Here is an 11,922-nt window from a genome sequence, read left to right on the forward strand (position 1 = left end):
TCCTTTTTCCTTCCTGTCGTGGTTTAATCCCAGCCAGCAACTAAGCACCACGCAGCCGCTCACTCACTCCCCCCCATCCAGTGGGATGGGGGAGAAAATCGGGGGAAAAAAAAGTGAAATTCCTGGGTTGAGATAACGGTTTAATAAAACAGAAAAGAAGACACTAATAATGATAACACTAATAAAATGACAACAGTAGTAATAAAAGGATTGGAATGTACAAATGATGTGCAGGGCAATTGCTCACCACCCGCCGACCGACACCCAGCCAGTCCCTGAGAGGTGATTCCCTGCCCCCCACTTCCCAGTTCCTAAACTAGATGGGATGTCCCATGGTATGGAATACACCGTTTGCCAGTTTGGGTCAGGTGCCCTGTTTGTGTCCTGTGCCAACTTCTTGTGCCCCTCCAGCTTTCTCGCTGGCTGGGCATGAAAAGATGAAAAATCCTTGACTATAGTCTAACCACTACTGAGCAACAACTGCAAACATCAGTGTGTTATCAACATTCTTCTCACACTGACCCAAAACATAGCACTGTACCAGCTACTAGGAAGACAATTAACTCTATCCCAGCTGAAACCAGGACACTTCCCTTTCTCTGTCCTATTAAGAAATCTCGCGTTTGCCAGTGTCTAATGGAGAGTCTCGCCTTTTACAAAAATCGGGGATAAGGTGTCTCTCTTCTAAATGAACAACACTCAGATCTCTACTCCTTCGTCAATTTTATTGAAATGCAGATGACTGTTTTGGATTTGATTGAAAGTGAATTCACAGACAGTGTGGTTATAGGTATGCTTATCAGGTAAGCAAAAATCCTTACATTAAGACTCTTTAATATTTGATCTTGGATTAATAAATGTACTAAGATTCCCCTTTCAGATGACTGAAAACCTGTATGGTACATGAAGGAGGAGGAACCGCACCTATTCTTAAGGACACTTTTTAGTTGACTGGGCTTTTAAGTAAAAGCTCTCTAAATTCACGTATATCTACTGAATGGTTGGATCCAGAAAGCTTTGATAGGTAACAGGTAGACACGTAAGATTCAGAATATCACATCATCCTACAGCTTGTGTTCCCAGTCTTGGGATGAAGTGGTGTGTACGTGTTTAGGTTAACGCAAAAATTTTTTTTCATGCTTCAAGGACCAGTGTTTCAAATAACATCCTGCAACTTAAAGCATTGTGTGCCCTCTGGACATGCTGGTTTTGAACTCTGAAACCAGCCAGAGAGCGCTAGGTGCAGCACTGAGATCAAAATTGCTTTTGACTTTGATCAGGGTAGGCTTTCACAGGATAAATGGATGTTTGACCTAATAACTCTGGACCGAGCCTTCTTTTATTTGGGAAGCAACATAGCAACTTTCATATCCACTCAGATTAGACAGGCACTTTTATTCCAAGGTCACATCACAAAGGCATATACAGAATAAAATACGTGTTGTTCAGTTTATCTATGTCAGGAGGATAGAGAAGGGAGCTGACCCTGCTAGAACTTGATCCAGTTGTGCTTTCATGCCCAGGTACTGCTGTTCTCGTAATGAGACCCCTGTGCTCCTGGGGATAATGGGTGTCAGCGTGATTCTTCTCTAACTGGCCCTAAATGCTGCTTTGAAGAGATGTAATAGTTCGGTAGACCCGCATGAGGACATGAACTGTGGAGTGACAGCATTTTGCCTTGCTTGAATCCCCATTTTTCAGAATACTTCAGCTGCTTCCTCTACATAAATGGAAATAGGAGATGTTAATGTATATGGTGGTTGCAAAACTTAATTGCTATTATATGTAAAGACAAAAAGAGGCACTTGAGTGCTGAGCAGTGACAATGATGCAGACTTTGTGAGGGAAGCTGAGAAAGCCTAGAAAGAGGATGCTAAGTTTAAAAAAAAAATACAACAAACCCAGGAGCATAAACAGTATATACTGCTATATCTTTCATGGTTAGAACCAGAAAACTAACACTAAGTACAGAAATATTATGGTAGTTCTTTTTAAACACTTGGAAGTCACATGTAATCTTCTAATCTTCAGAAACTTGGCTTCGTATACGCTAGCTGTAATTGTAGGTCTTATGTGGAACTGATTCCAAAACTAGTAAGCAACCCACCAAAACATTCAAATGTCACCTATGGCAAGAACCATGTGCAACATTTTAGTAATATAGAGGCATTTTGTATGCTAGTGTGTCTTATTTGGAAATAGCTGTCTTCAGGGACCATGGACATAAGAAGTTGAGAGTACTTCTGTTTTTTTGGACTGCTATTAGTCCATTTATTGGTTTTGGTGTGCATTCTTCTTATCTATGTGAATGAAAGCTGAAATTCTTGTCCAGGTCCAGAATGGTGTCCTTCTGTTGCATTAACAAATGGCAGCCTGATGGAGTGATAAATTATTTATGAACTTGGGATATTGATTTTTCTTCAGTGCTTATAGGAAATTATACACTTGTGGCTTCAAGAAATAATTGGTCCAATTTAATCGCATAAAAATTATAGTCCCTTTTAATTCTTTTCAAATGGAACTTTAATGACCACTGGGTGTGTTACAGAACAGAGCAGAAGAGAGGGTGTCTGCATGGACTGAAGAAATAGGAGGGCCAGAAATGGTAGGTTTTACAGGTCTAACAAAAAATGACCACTATGGCAGTGGCTTTGAATGAAGGCTAATGGACACTTATGTGATCACAAATCAGGGAAATATTGCAAATTCTAATAAAACCACTTAGTAGTACAATGCAAATTAGAGGTACGGAGTGCCTGGCATATTATGAAAAAATGTTCTATTTGTAAAATTTCACTGAATAGAAGGTGAGTTTTATTCTAATGCAAAGTAGCTTTCTTTCTGGTGTACTTGTCTTTTATTTAAGCTCTGCATCTGGGAGGAGAGCTATGAACTAAAGTAGGGGAAGGAAGCAGTTTCAATAGCTTCACCCAAAATAAGTCTGAATTTGTCCTTCTAGGGTGTGAAAAACATCCTACTTGGTTAGAATGTTCTATGATGTTTCTGACATTCTAATGGAAATACAAGTACCTTGTGAAACACTCCTCCCTGAATATTCAGGGTTGAAAGAACTATATTGGCCAGCTTCCCTAGAATATAAAAATAAATTGTAAGCCTCCTCTGTACTCTTTGCTTAAAAAAAAAATAAAAAAAATCAAGAATAGTCCTTTGCAAGCAGGTTTTAGTGAAATCACATGGTACTCTGGGTTTTTACGATTCTAAGTTTTCTATCAGGAAACTGATTTTATAAAACGGATATTCTAGAATGAGGTTTCAAACCACTCTGGAGCAATAGTTAAATTCCATCTTCAAATTGTAAATGTAAATTACTCTAAAATGAAAAGGTACAAGTGTGGTTTGATCTGGCTTAAACTTACAATTTCTTCTGAATAAAAATGGGGAAAATAAAACTATTATTTCAATCTGCAAGAGAGTATCACTCGAATTGGATGTGAAGTAGTCTTATGTAGTCTAATCCATTCTGCCCATCCATAGCAGGAACAAAACAAATGGGCACTATTTAAAAAATGGAAAAGCTGCCAACAATTTCAGCACTAATAACGAAATGGTATTCATAATAATTCATACTGGTGTTCCCTGTAATGCTAACTGTAGGCTTAATGTGGCATGTTAAATGGTAAACCGATGCCTGGTGTTAGCTAGAGGTGGAGAGTTGCAGAGCATCTCAAAACACTTTCTAGGGGAACAAACTAGATCCAGGAACTGTGATACAGACAAACAAGCAAAATGTCTTCATGTAGTATCTTCTACCAGCCTCGGCACTAAAATAATATTATCGAGGTATCAAAGAGCTGCCTGCTGGGGGGGTGGGTTGGGGATTAGCTGTATGTGCATAGCTACCCTATCTCAGAGGCATAGCCTGCTAAGGGGATATAATGGATGTGGGCATTTTCTGCCCATATGCTGTAGAGGATGTCCAGGTCTTCTGAGAAATGTGTGGGACTTCTGGTTTCCTTTGGACAGCTTACTCCTATGTGGTACATTTGGCCTTAAATGAGCATGGTAATGGCACGCAGATGTTGCAAGACCAGCTTTCGTGGTGGTGGTTCATGTTAGATGGTTGAAGGGAAAGGATTTTTCTTCTTCCTGGGACTCTCGAGTTGTCCTCATCTGTTGCTGGCCAACACAGAGAAGCTGTTCAAAGCATGACACTTGCTGCTGCTGTACCAGGAACTTACTGTGGTGGTTACGCTGGATATAATGTCTTGTTTATAGCTGTGATTCTTGAATCTGCAGATTTCTAGTTCAAAACACTGGTAAGGGCTGGACAAGAATGGTCCTCTTGACTGTTTTATTCAAAACTCACAGTAGCTATTATTAAAAAATGCTATAAATATAGAAGGCATATACATGCTACACTTCAACACAAATTTTATGACCACCAAAGGTTTACTTTATGATTGGGGTAATAATAATTTTATTAAATATAACATTATGGGTCTTTATTCTGTTTTGATGCTCAGACATATGCAAATAACTTGCATTAGCATTTTTATGAGTGAGATTTCAATGGCAAGCTTATTAATAAATCCCTAGGTAGTGTTCAGGCTGATAACATTAGCTCTCTGTACCCTTTTATTTGGGCGGCTAATAAATTTTTTCCCTAGTTGTCAATTCTGAATTGATGAGAGATTAGAACAAACAGGACATGGCTGTGGAATGTCTAAAGCTATACTTTGTTGTTAAATTGCCAGTTCAGATGCATTTTGGGCTGGGTAGTGAGCAGTGACTGAAGATCACTTTGTCAGATGCCTTACTGTGGCTGATGTGAAATAAGATCTTAATGTATCCTGTAGTGAAGGCAGCTGGGAAGGGGTGGAGGCAGAAGGAAACCCATGAATGTGCTCTGTTCCACTTTCTGCTTAAATATCTTGCTTCTTCTGGAAGATGGTCTTGCTTTCATACACAGGCAGGGTTCACGATGGCAGGGCCTGTGGCAGCATGTAATATATAAGACAGGCTGGAGCACAGTGTGTGTGGGAAGTTGATATAGTTATAACTTGGCAATTTATTGCCAGTAAAAAGGAAAAGAAATTATTTGCTTGGGCACAGAGGTAGGAATACATCTTCGTAACCCTGAACAACACTGGGTCTGAGGAAAACATAGCTTTCCTCTGTAGACAACGCATTGAGGCATAGCTGTTGGGACTGCAGCTGCTGGCCAAGGCCGAGCCAATCGGTGATGGTGGTAGTGCCTCTGATAATATTTAAGAAAAGGAAAAAAAAAGTGCAACAAACTGCAGCCAAAGAGAGGAGTGAGAATGAGATAGAAACAACTCTGCAGACACCAAGGTCAGTGCAGAAGGAGGGAGAGGAGATGCTCCAGGTGCCGGAGCAGAGATTCCCCTGCAGCCCGTGGGGAAGACCCTGGTGAGGCAGGCTGTCCCCCTGCAAGCCATGGACATCCACAGTGGAGCAGATCTCCACCTGCAGCCTGTGGAGGACCCCACGCCGGAGCAGATGGGTGCCCGAAGGAGGCTGTGACCCCATGGGAAGCCCGTGCTGGAGCAGGCTCCTGGCAGGACCTGCGGATCTGTGGAGAGAGGAGCCCACGGAGCAGGTTTTCTGGCCGGACTTGTGACCCCGTGGGGGACCCATGCTAGAGCAGTCTGTGCCTGAAGGACTGCATGCTGTGGAAGGGACCCACGCTGGAGCAGTTTGTGGAGGATTGTCTCCCATGGGAGGGACCCCATGCTGGAGCAGAGGACGAGTGAGGAGTCCTGCCCCGGAGGAGGAAGGAGCGGCAGAAACAACATGTGATGAACTGACCACAACCCCCATTCCCTGCCCCACTGTGGGGGAGGATGTAGAGAAATTGGGCTGGAAATTGTGACTAGGAAGCAAGGGAAGGGTGTGGGGAAGGTGTTCCTCAGGCATGGTGTGTGCCTGGGGAAAAAGCCTGGCTGGCAAGATGGGGGAGATAGTGCTGGAGGTGAGGGAAGAGCTGGTGGGGGATTGTGCTGAAGAGAAGGGAGGTGGCAAGAGTGGTGTCCAGGCAATTGGCTTAAGCTGGGCTCCAGGGCCCATCCAGGGATGTAGAGATGAGCTGGGGGAAAGCAAAGCAACTGTGAGAGGTGGCAAAAGTGCAAATGGAGCACCAAAGGATGGAGAACAAAATAGGGATAAAAAGGGATTGTGAATAACTCTTCCCTGTGTTGCCGTACCCTTCCAGGGAAGGCAAGTGCTTCCAGGCTCAGTTTCGTTCAACTCCACCGCTGGCTCAGTTTCAGAAGATTCTGGTCATCCCTGCCTGGTCCCTGGTTCGTCAGAGGACAGACTACGGGCCTGCTCTCCCACCCAGTCCTGCTGCAGCCTGTGCGGAGTTTTGCTCAGACCATGGGAAAACTCAGGCAGGAGGGGACCCTGGGAGGGGTCTTGCCCAAACCCCCGTGCTCAGAGCAGCATCGGCTGTGAGGGCAGGCCTGGAGGCTGCTCAGGGCTTGGCCTCAGGTGTCTGGAAAACCTCCAGGGATGGAGCCTGCACGCCCTCGCCCTGCAGCCAGCCCTGTTGTCTCTGTGTCCTCCCTGGGAAAAAGTTTTGTGCTTGTTGTCCCTGTCCCAGGCAGCGGAAGCGTCCCCTGTCGCGCAGGGCCCTGGGGGCAGCTGTAAGGAAGCGTAGCCTGCGCCGCGGGGAGCGAACCCCGAGCAAGCGGCACCCGTCCCGCGGGGAGCGGCCGGGGCAGAGCGGCGTGGGCCCCCCCGCGCCGCCAGGCGTGATGTGCCGCTTCCTGGAAACCGGGTCGCCAGCGGGCCGGTTAGCTCAGTTGGTTAGAGCGTGGTGCTAATAACGCCAAGGTCGCGGGTTCGATCCCCGTACGGGCCAGTGCTTTTGCCCGCCTCGAGCCGGGGAGCTGCGGGCGGGCAGGGCCGCGCTGGGAGGGGCGAAAGTGAAAGCGAAGCACCCAGGGATGAACAGCAAGAGAAAGGGCCGTGCGAGCTGGGAAGAGAAAGTGAAGTAGTGGGAAATGCGATAAGAAAAAGAAATACGTAGGTAGGAAGTACACTCGGGGGAACGGTACGTCTGTCTTTCCCGTGTAGTCAATACCTCTGGCTTCAGAGCATCGTGTGCCTCTGCCGGTTAGCATCGGGCCGGAGGAAAGCTTGCGGGATTTGAGATGGTCCTCACTTTCCTCTCATAATCACCCATAACTAATATTGCACATCAGGTCTTTAGCTCATTGCAGGAGTATAACTGTTTGATAGCTCTCTATCGTCAGAGGCTGGAACTAGTGATGCTGAAGTGGGAGAGTTTTATTTCTTTTTCTTCCTTTGGAGCAGGAGGACAAGCAGATCTCCCTTGACAGCCTGATTTTTCAGAGAATGTTCTGAACTCCGTATAGGAGATATCCAGATATGATACACACACTGCAATCTGAGCCTTAATTTTTATTTATGTACTATTTATTAAAGAAAAAAATCCAGGCCAAACTGAGATGCTCTAATAGAGTAGCATGTCCGCAAGAGCGGCTGAGATGGATCCCTGCTGGCTCAACTGGCCTGTCTCTAAGAAACTTCACTTAGAACCTTAAGACAGTTATTATTTTTGTCCTTTCTACCTCTGAACTGAAATGGGATTTTTTTCCAGAGGAGGCAAATGTTTTCCTTGCAGAAACCAGTGGTTTCATCATTGGAGCTGCATACAGACAAGCCACAGCTACTTTGGAAAAATGTCTTGAGTTAGCAGCATTCTATTGATTTCTTTCACAAATTTGCTAATATCCTCCTTCGCTCTCCAGGCCTGTTGCTTAAGGCTTCTTGCAACTGCAGTGTTTGTTCAAAATAGGTGGTGGTAATAAAAAAGAAAAAATGAAGGAAGAAAAGCAGGTGACACTCATGACAAAGTCAGAGTTTTGACATTCCATCTTCCCCACAGTGTCACTAAGTTACAACGAGGGCACATGAGAAGTGTCACTCCAAAGTCACAATGTAATTTTTAAATCATACAGATGAATATTCATGTTATCTAGCATCCAAACTGCTGTCATGACTCCATCAGATGTCAAGGGGGAGTAATGTGGTGCTGGTTTGATGACCTTCTGTCCTGCAACTCCACTCAATGATCCTCCTCAATTCCGTTGGGTCCAGTTAGAGTGGTCAGGACTCCACTGCATATAATGACATCCATTTTAAATGAAACGAAAGGAGAAACAGCATGGTGTTTTGTTTCAGAGAAAAAAAAAATCTAGGAATAATATTGCTTTGTTTTATGTTTCCCACATTAGGAATCAGAATTTTATTGCAGCTATGTCGTTGTATAGCAAAGTCCTTGCTATAAACCAAGGTGATGCAATGGCTCCTTGGCCCCTCTTTCAGTTTGGTTTCAATTGCTTATATTCAGTGTGGGGTTTTTGGCAGCCAGGCTTGTATGGGCATATTTTCCGTAAATTTAATTTCAGCAGATGGTTGTGAGATTGTTAGGGTCAGCCATTGTCCCTAGGGGAGTCATTCCAGAGCCCATTCTTCAACCTCAAAACTAGTTAGAGAATAAAAGATTAATCAAACCAACCTATATAGTGGAATAATGTTCTCATGAGGACAGCAGAGGAATTTCCTTTCTGAATGGTCTGCAGTGGCAGATGCTGGGGCATATTCTGGGGTTACTCTTTGGTGTTTGATTTAACTTGTAATCGGATTGCATAACATCAAGGCTGGAACGGGTATTGGTTGCTGTGTGCCTGAAAAGCGTGGTGTGAAGCACAGCTCTGCTGCCCACAGTGGACAACGATGGAAAGGACGAACCTGTCTTATTGCCCGTGACAATGCTGAACACTGTTAGCGGAGGAGGAACCTTCTAATCTGTCTAGCTAAATCTCTTCCTTCTGTTACTGTTTCACATTTTAACTATTGCACTTTAGAGTTACCAAGACCAAATAAGCTAATCAGTTTCATACTCTTCACTGAAATGACTGCATTTTTCTTTGAAGCATGAAATACTACTAGGAGGGCACTTAAGTTCAAATAGTTGAAGCTAGCCAGAAAGTGGGTTCATGCTGTATTCAATTTGGTAGATGTATATTCATACCTTCAGTAATGTATGGAAGCATTTTATCTTCTAGGCATATCACAGGTTAATTTTATAATTTCTTATATTGTTTATTACTAGAGCATGTAAGTGTCTTGCCATCAGGGTGCTTTGTTCACTCAGTTTTCCATCAGGTGTCTTAATTATGGTGAAAATCCAAGTGGTAAGGATTCATCTGGTGGATCAACAGAGTAATGCAGATACAATGCAGAAACATTATTGAAATCAAAGGCAGGATGTGGTGGGAAGGGGTTTTTCTTTAGATTAATTTGTGTGCAACTAAGTGTAAGCGTTAATGCTGTTATCGTAGATAAAGCTTAATCTCTGCTAAAAATTGAGTGGAGTGTTTACCTTCCATGTACTAGAAAAAAAATCGCAGTTCCATCAGAAAGCCCGAGTCTCACAACCCCAAACAAAGGTTTTCATTTAATGTTGTTGCGAGCAGAGATGCAGGTGGGAGGGGGATGAGAAAATGCCATAGAAACAGACCCAGGAAGGAGCTGTCAGCCAAGAATGTGGCTGAATGAGCCCTGGCAGCCCAGTGCTGCTGAGTCCAGGGTCTGGCTAAGAGAAGCTGGGAGCTGTAAGCGAAAGCCCAACAACCAGCCCCTGTTCTAGTGTCTCAGAAACAGGGGTTATTCAGGAAAGGGGACTGCACGAAAGGGATGCTGGCTTCCAGGTTTGGTTTTTTTTTCACAACTCAAATAACAAGGACCCTGATTTTTTTTGTCCTGCGGTTCACATCAGAATGGGGTAGCTATACTTACTGCTGAAGCTGGAGAAATATTTTCTTCAAACTTGTATGTTCTTAGAAAGCAATCACTAAAATGAAGTATAAGCAAATCTGAGTAATGTCTTAAACCCCAAGAAAGTGTGGTGGGCTGGGCTTGAACAGAAATCAAATCTTTGCTCTTGAGATACTGTATAAAAGGGTTAAGTAACTTTGCAAACAAAGCATCTGGCAATTTCATCCATGGCTTTGAACTAATGCCTGCCTGTAGAGTTACTAAGTTTAAATAGGCAATCAGTCCTCTTTTCATTGTGGAAGAGTTCACTGGCAGTGCCCATAGTACAACAGGGCCACGTGGAGGTCACCAAATTCTCGTTTAGACACATACCATATAGAACCAGGTAGAAAATAAGTGTGAAAATACCTGGCTCCTGGTACGTGTTTGTGCTTGTTTCACAACGAATAAATAAACTGATCTCACTAGATTAGCAGGAGTAGCTATAGCTCTACACCAATTCTGTGTAAGACTTCTTTCCTTGTGGTGAGGTACAAAAAGTGTTTGTTTTAATCAGTATCTAGTCACTGGTTCACAGGGAAAGGAAGCTAGAGATAACAACCTTTGGTGGTATTCTCTTAAAGCTTAAAAGGAAATATGTTAAAGTCTGGGTGTGAATTTTCTTACTTTTGGAGATGAAGAGGAATAGAGTTTTAAAGATAAATAATAGGAATATATTATGCTATGTCATTTTCATCATCAACCAATAACATAAGTTACAGTGAAGGGAAACGGGGGTAGTCTGGAGTTTGGCATCCTCACACTTGTGTGGAAAAAATGTTGTGCTGTCCCAGATGGGGACAGCAAATGACAAGTCCCTAATATTTGGTAAGACCGAGGTTGATTGTGCCTTCCCATGTTCCTGAAGAGACAGTGTTCACAGTGAGTTCACAGTGAACACTGAGAAGTGGTTCAGTCTGCAAAGCACAGCAGAGGTTTCACTGAGGGTCCGAAACTAGGCATAAAAAGGACTTTTTAGTTTCTGTGGCTTTCTTCCTCAGCTAGAGGGGATCAAAATATCTGGTGATTCCAAAGTCACAAATATAGGTGTCACTGTCATGTCTTCCCAGTTGTGCTTGAAAGCCACTTTCTTTTTGGCTACAGTGGGTTTTCCATTTCTTTGTGTTGGCTTTGAGGAGAATTCTCCTGAAGGCCAGGGAGTGGGACAGGTTGAATGGGAGAACTGAAGAAAATACGGTTCAAGGAACAATTTATTCGACACATAGAGGAAAGGCACAGATAACTCTCATATTCCCAGTGAAGTTTCACTAACTTGTTAATATATGCTATCACCGCTTTCAGCAAGAACAGCTTTTTGATGGTGTACTCTGCTCTTGAATTATTAAAACTTTTTAAAGGAGAAAATCTTCCTGCATCCTACTTAAGTATGACTCTTCTGGTTTTAGCCTTATATATACAAATTGAAAAACTGAATAGAAGCAAAACAAATATAATTCTGTATTTTGCCACCAAGTATTTCATTTCAGCAAAACCAAGGCAGCATGGGCTGTGTATCTCACTAAGAATTAAAGGACAAATGTATATACAGGTTCTCAATTCTGATTGACTCCATGCCTAGGCCTTCAATTCTTCATGTCTGTCTGTCCCCATCTGTACAAAAAGGGAAAAATCCTTATTCTAATTAGGAATCACTCTTGAAAATCCACAGAGAAGTGCTACAGAATCTATCTGTACAAAAAGAGGTAGTTACCTTACTGTATCTTAGCTGTAGATAACAACCTGTTGCGCTCATCTGCACACTTTCTAGCGGTGGATGAAGACCAGCGAAGACAGTAGCTGGTCTGGTGATGACTTAAAAAGAAATAAATAAAAAAAATTAGTCATTGGAATCTGTTTAAAGTATATATTTCTTTCTACTAGACAGAAAGCATGCTGAGACTTCCCTATGGTGACAGAAACTTTTAAAGTGGTAATTTCTGCCTAACATTGGTTTTAATGAGGAAATTGGATTTTCTCCTTTCATGTGTATATACTTCTGCTCTTCTCCAGATTTGTTCTCTAACAGATAGATTTGCAATAATTCTGCCAGCAATGTAAAGGGCAAGTTTTCTTTTAAGCAGTTGAGGCTCTAAG

At 43.0% G+C, this 11,922-nt stretch overlaps 1 non-coding gene across 1 annotated transcript; it reads left to right on the top strand.

Moving 5' to 3' along the window:
* Positions 1 to 6,770: 6,770 nt before the first annotated feature.
* Positions 6,771 to 6,844, top strand: TRNAI-AAU (transfer RNA isoleucine (anticodon AAU)). Its single transcript has one exon. It is a non-coding gene; the product is annotated as a tRNA-Ile (tRNA).
* The last annotated feature ends 5,078 nt before the right edge of the window (positions 6,845 to 11,922 follow it).

Source organism: Accipiter gentilis, chromosome 21 (genome assembly GCF_929443795.1).
Source record: "Accipiter gentilis chromosome 21, bAccGen1.1, whole genome shotgun sequence".
In the NCBI taxonomy this organism is placed as follows: domain Eukaryota; kingdom Metazoa; phylum Chordata; class Aves; order Accipitriformes; family Accipitridae; genus Astur; species Astur gentilis.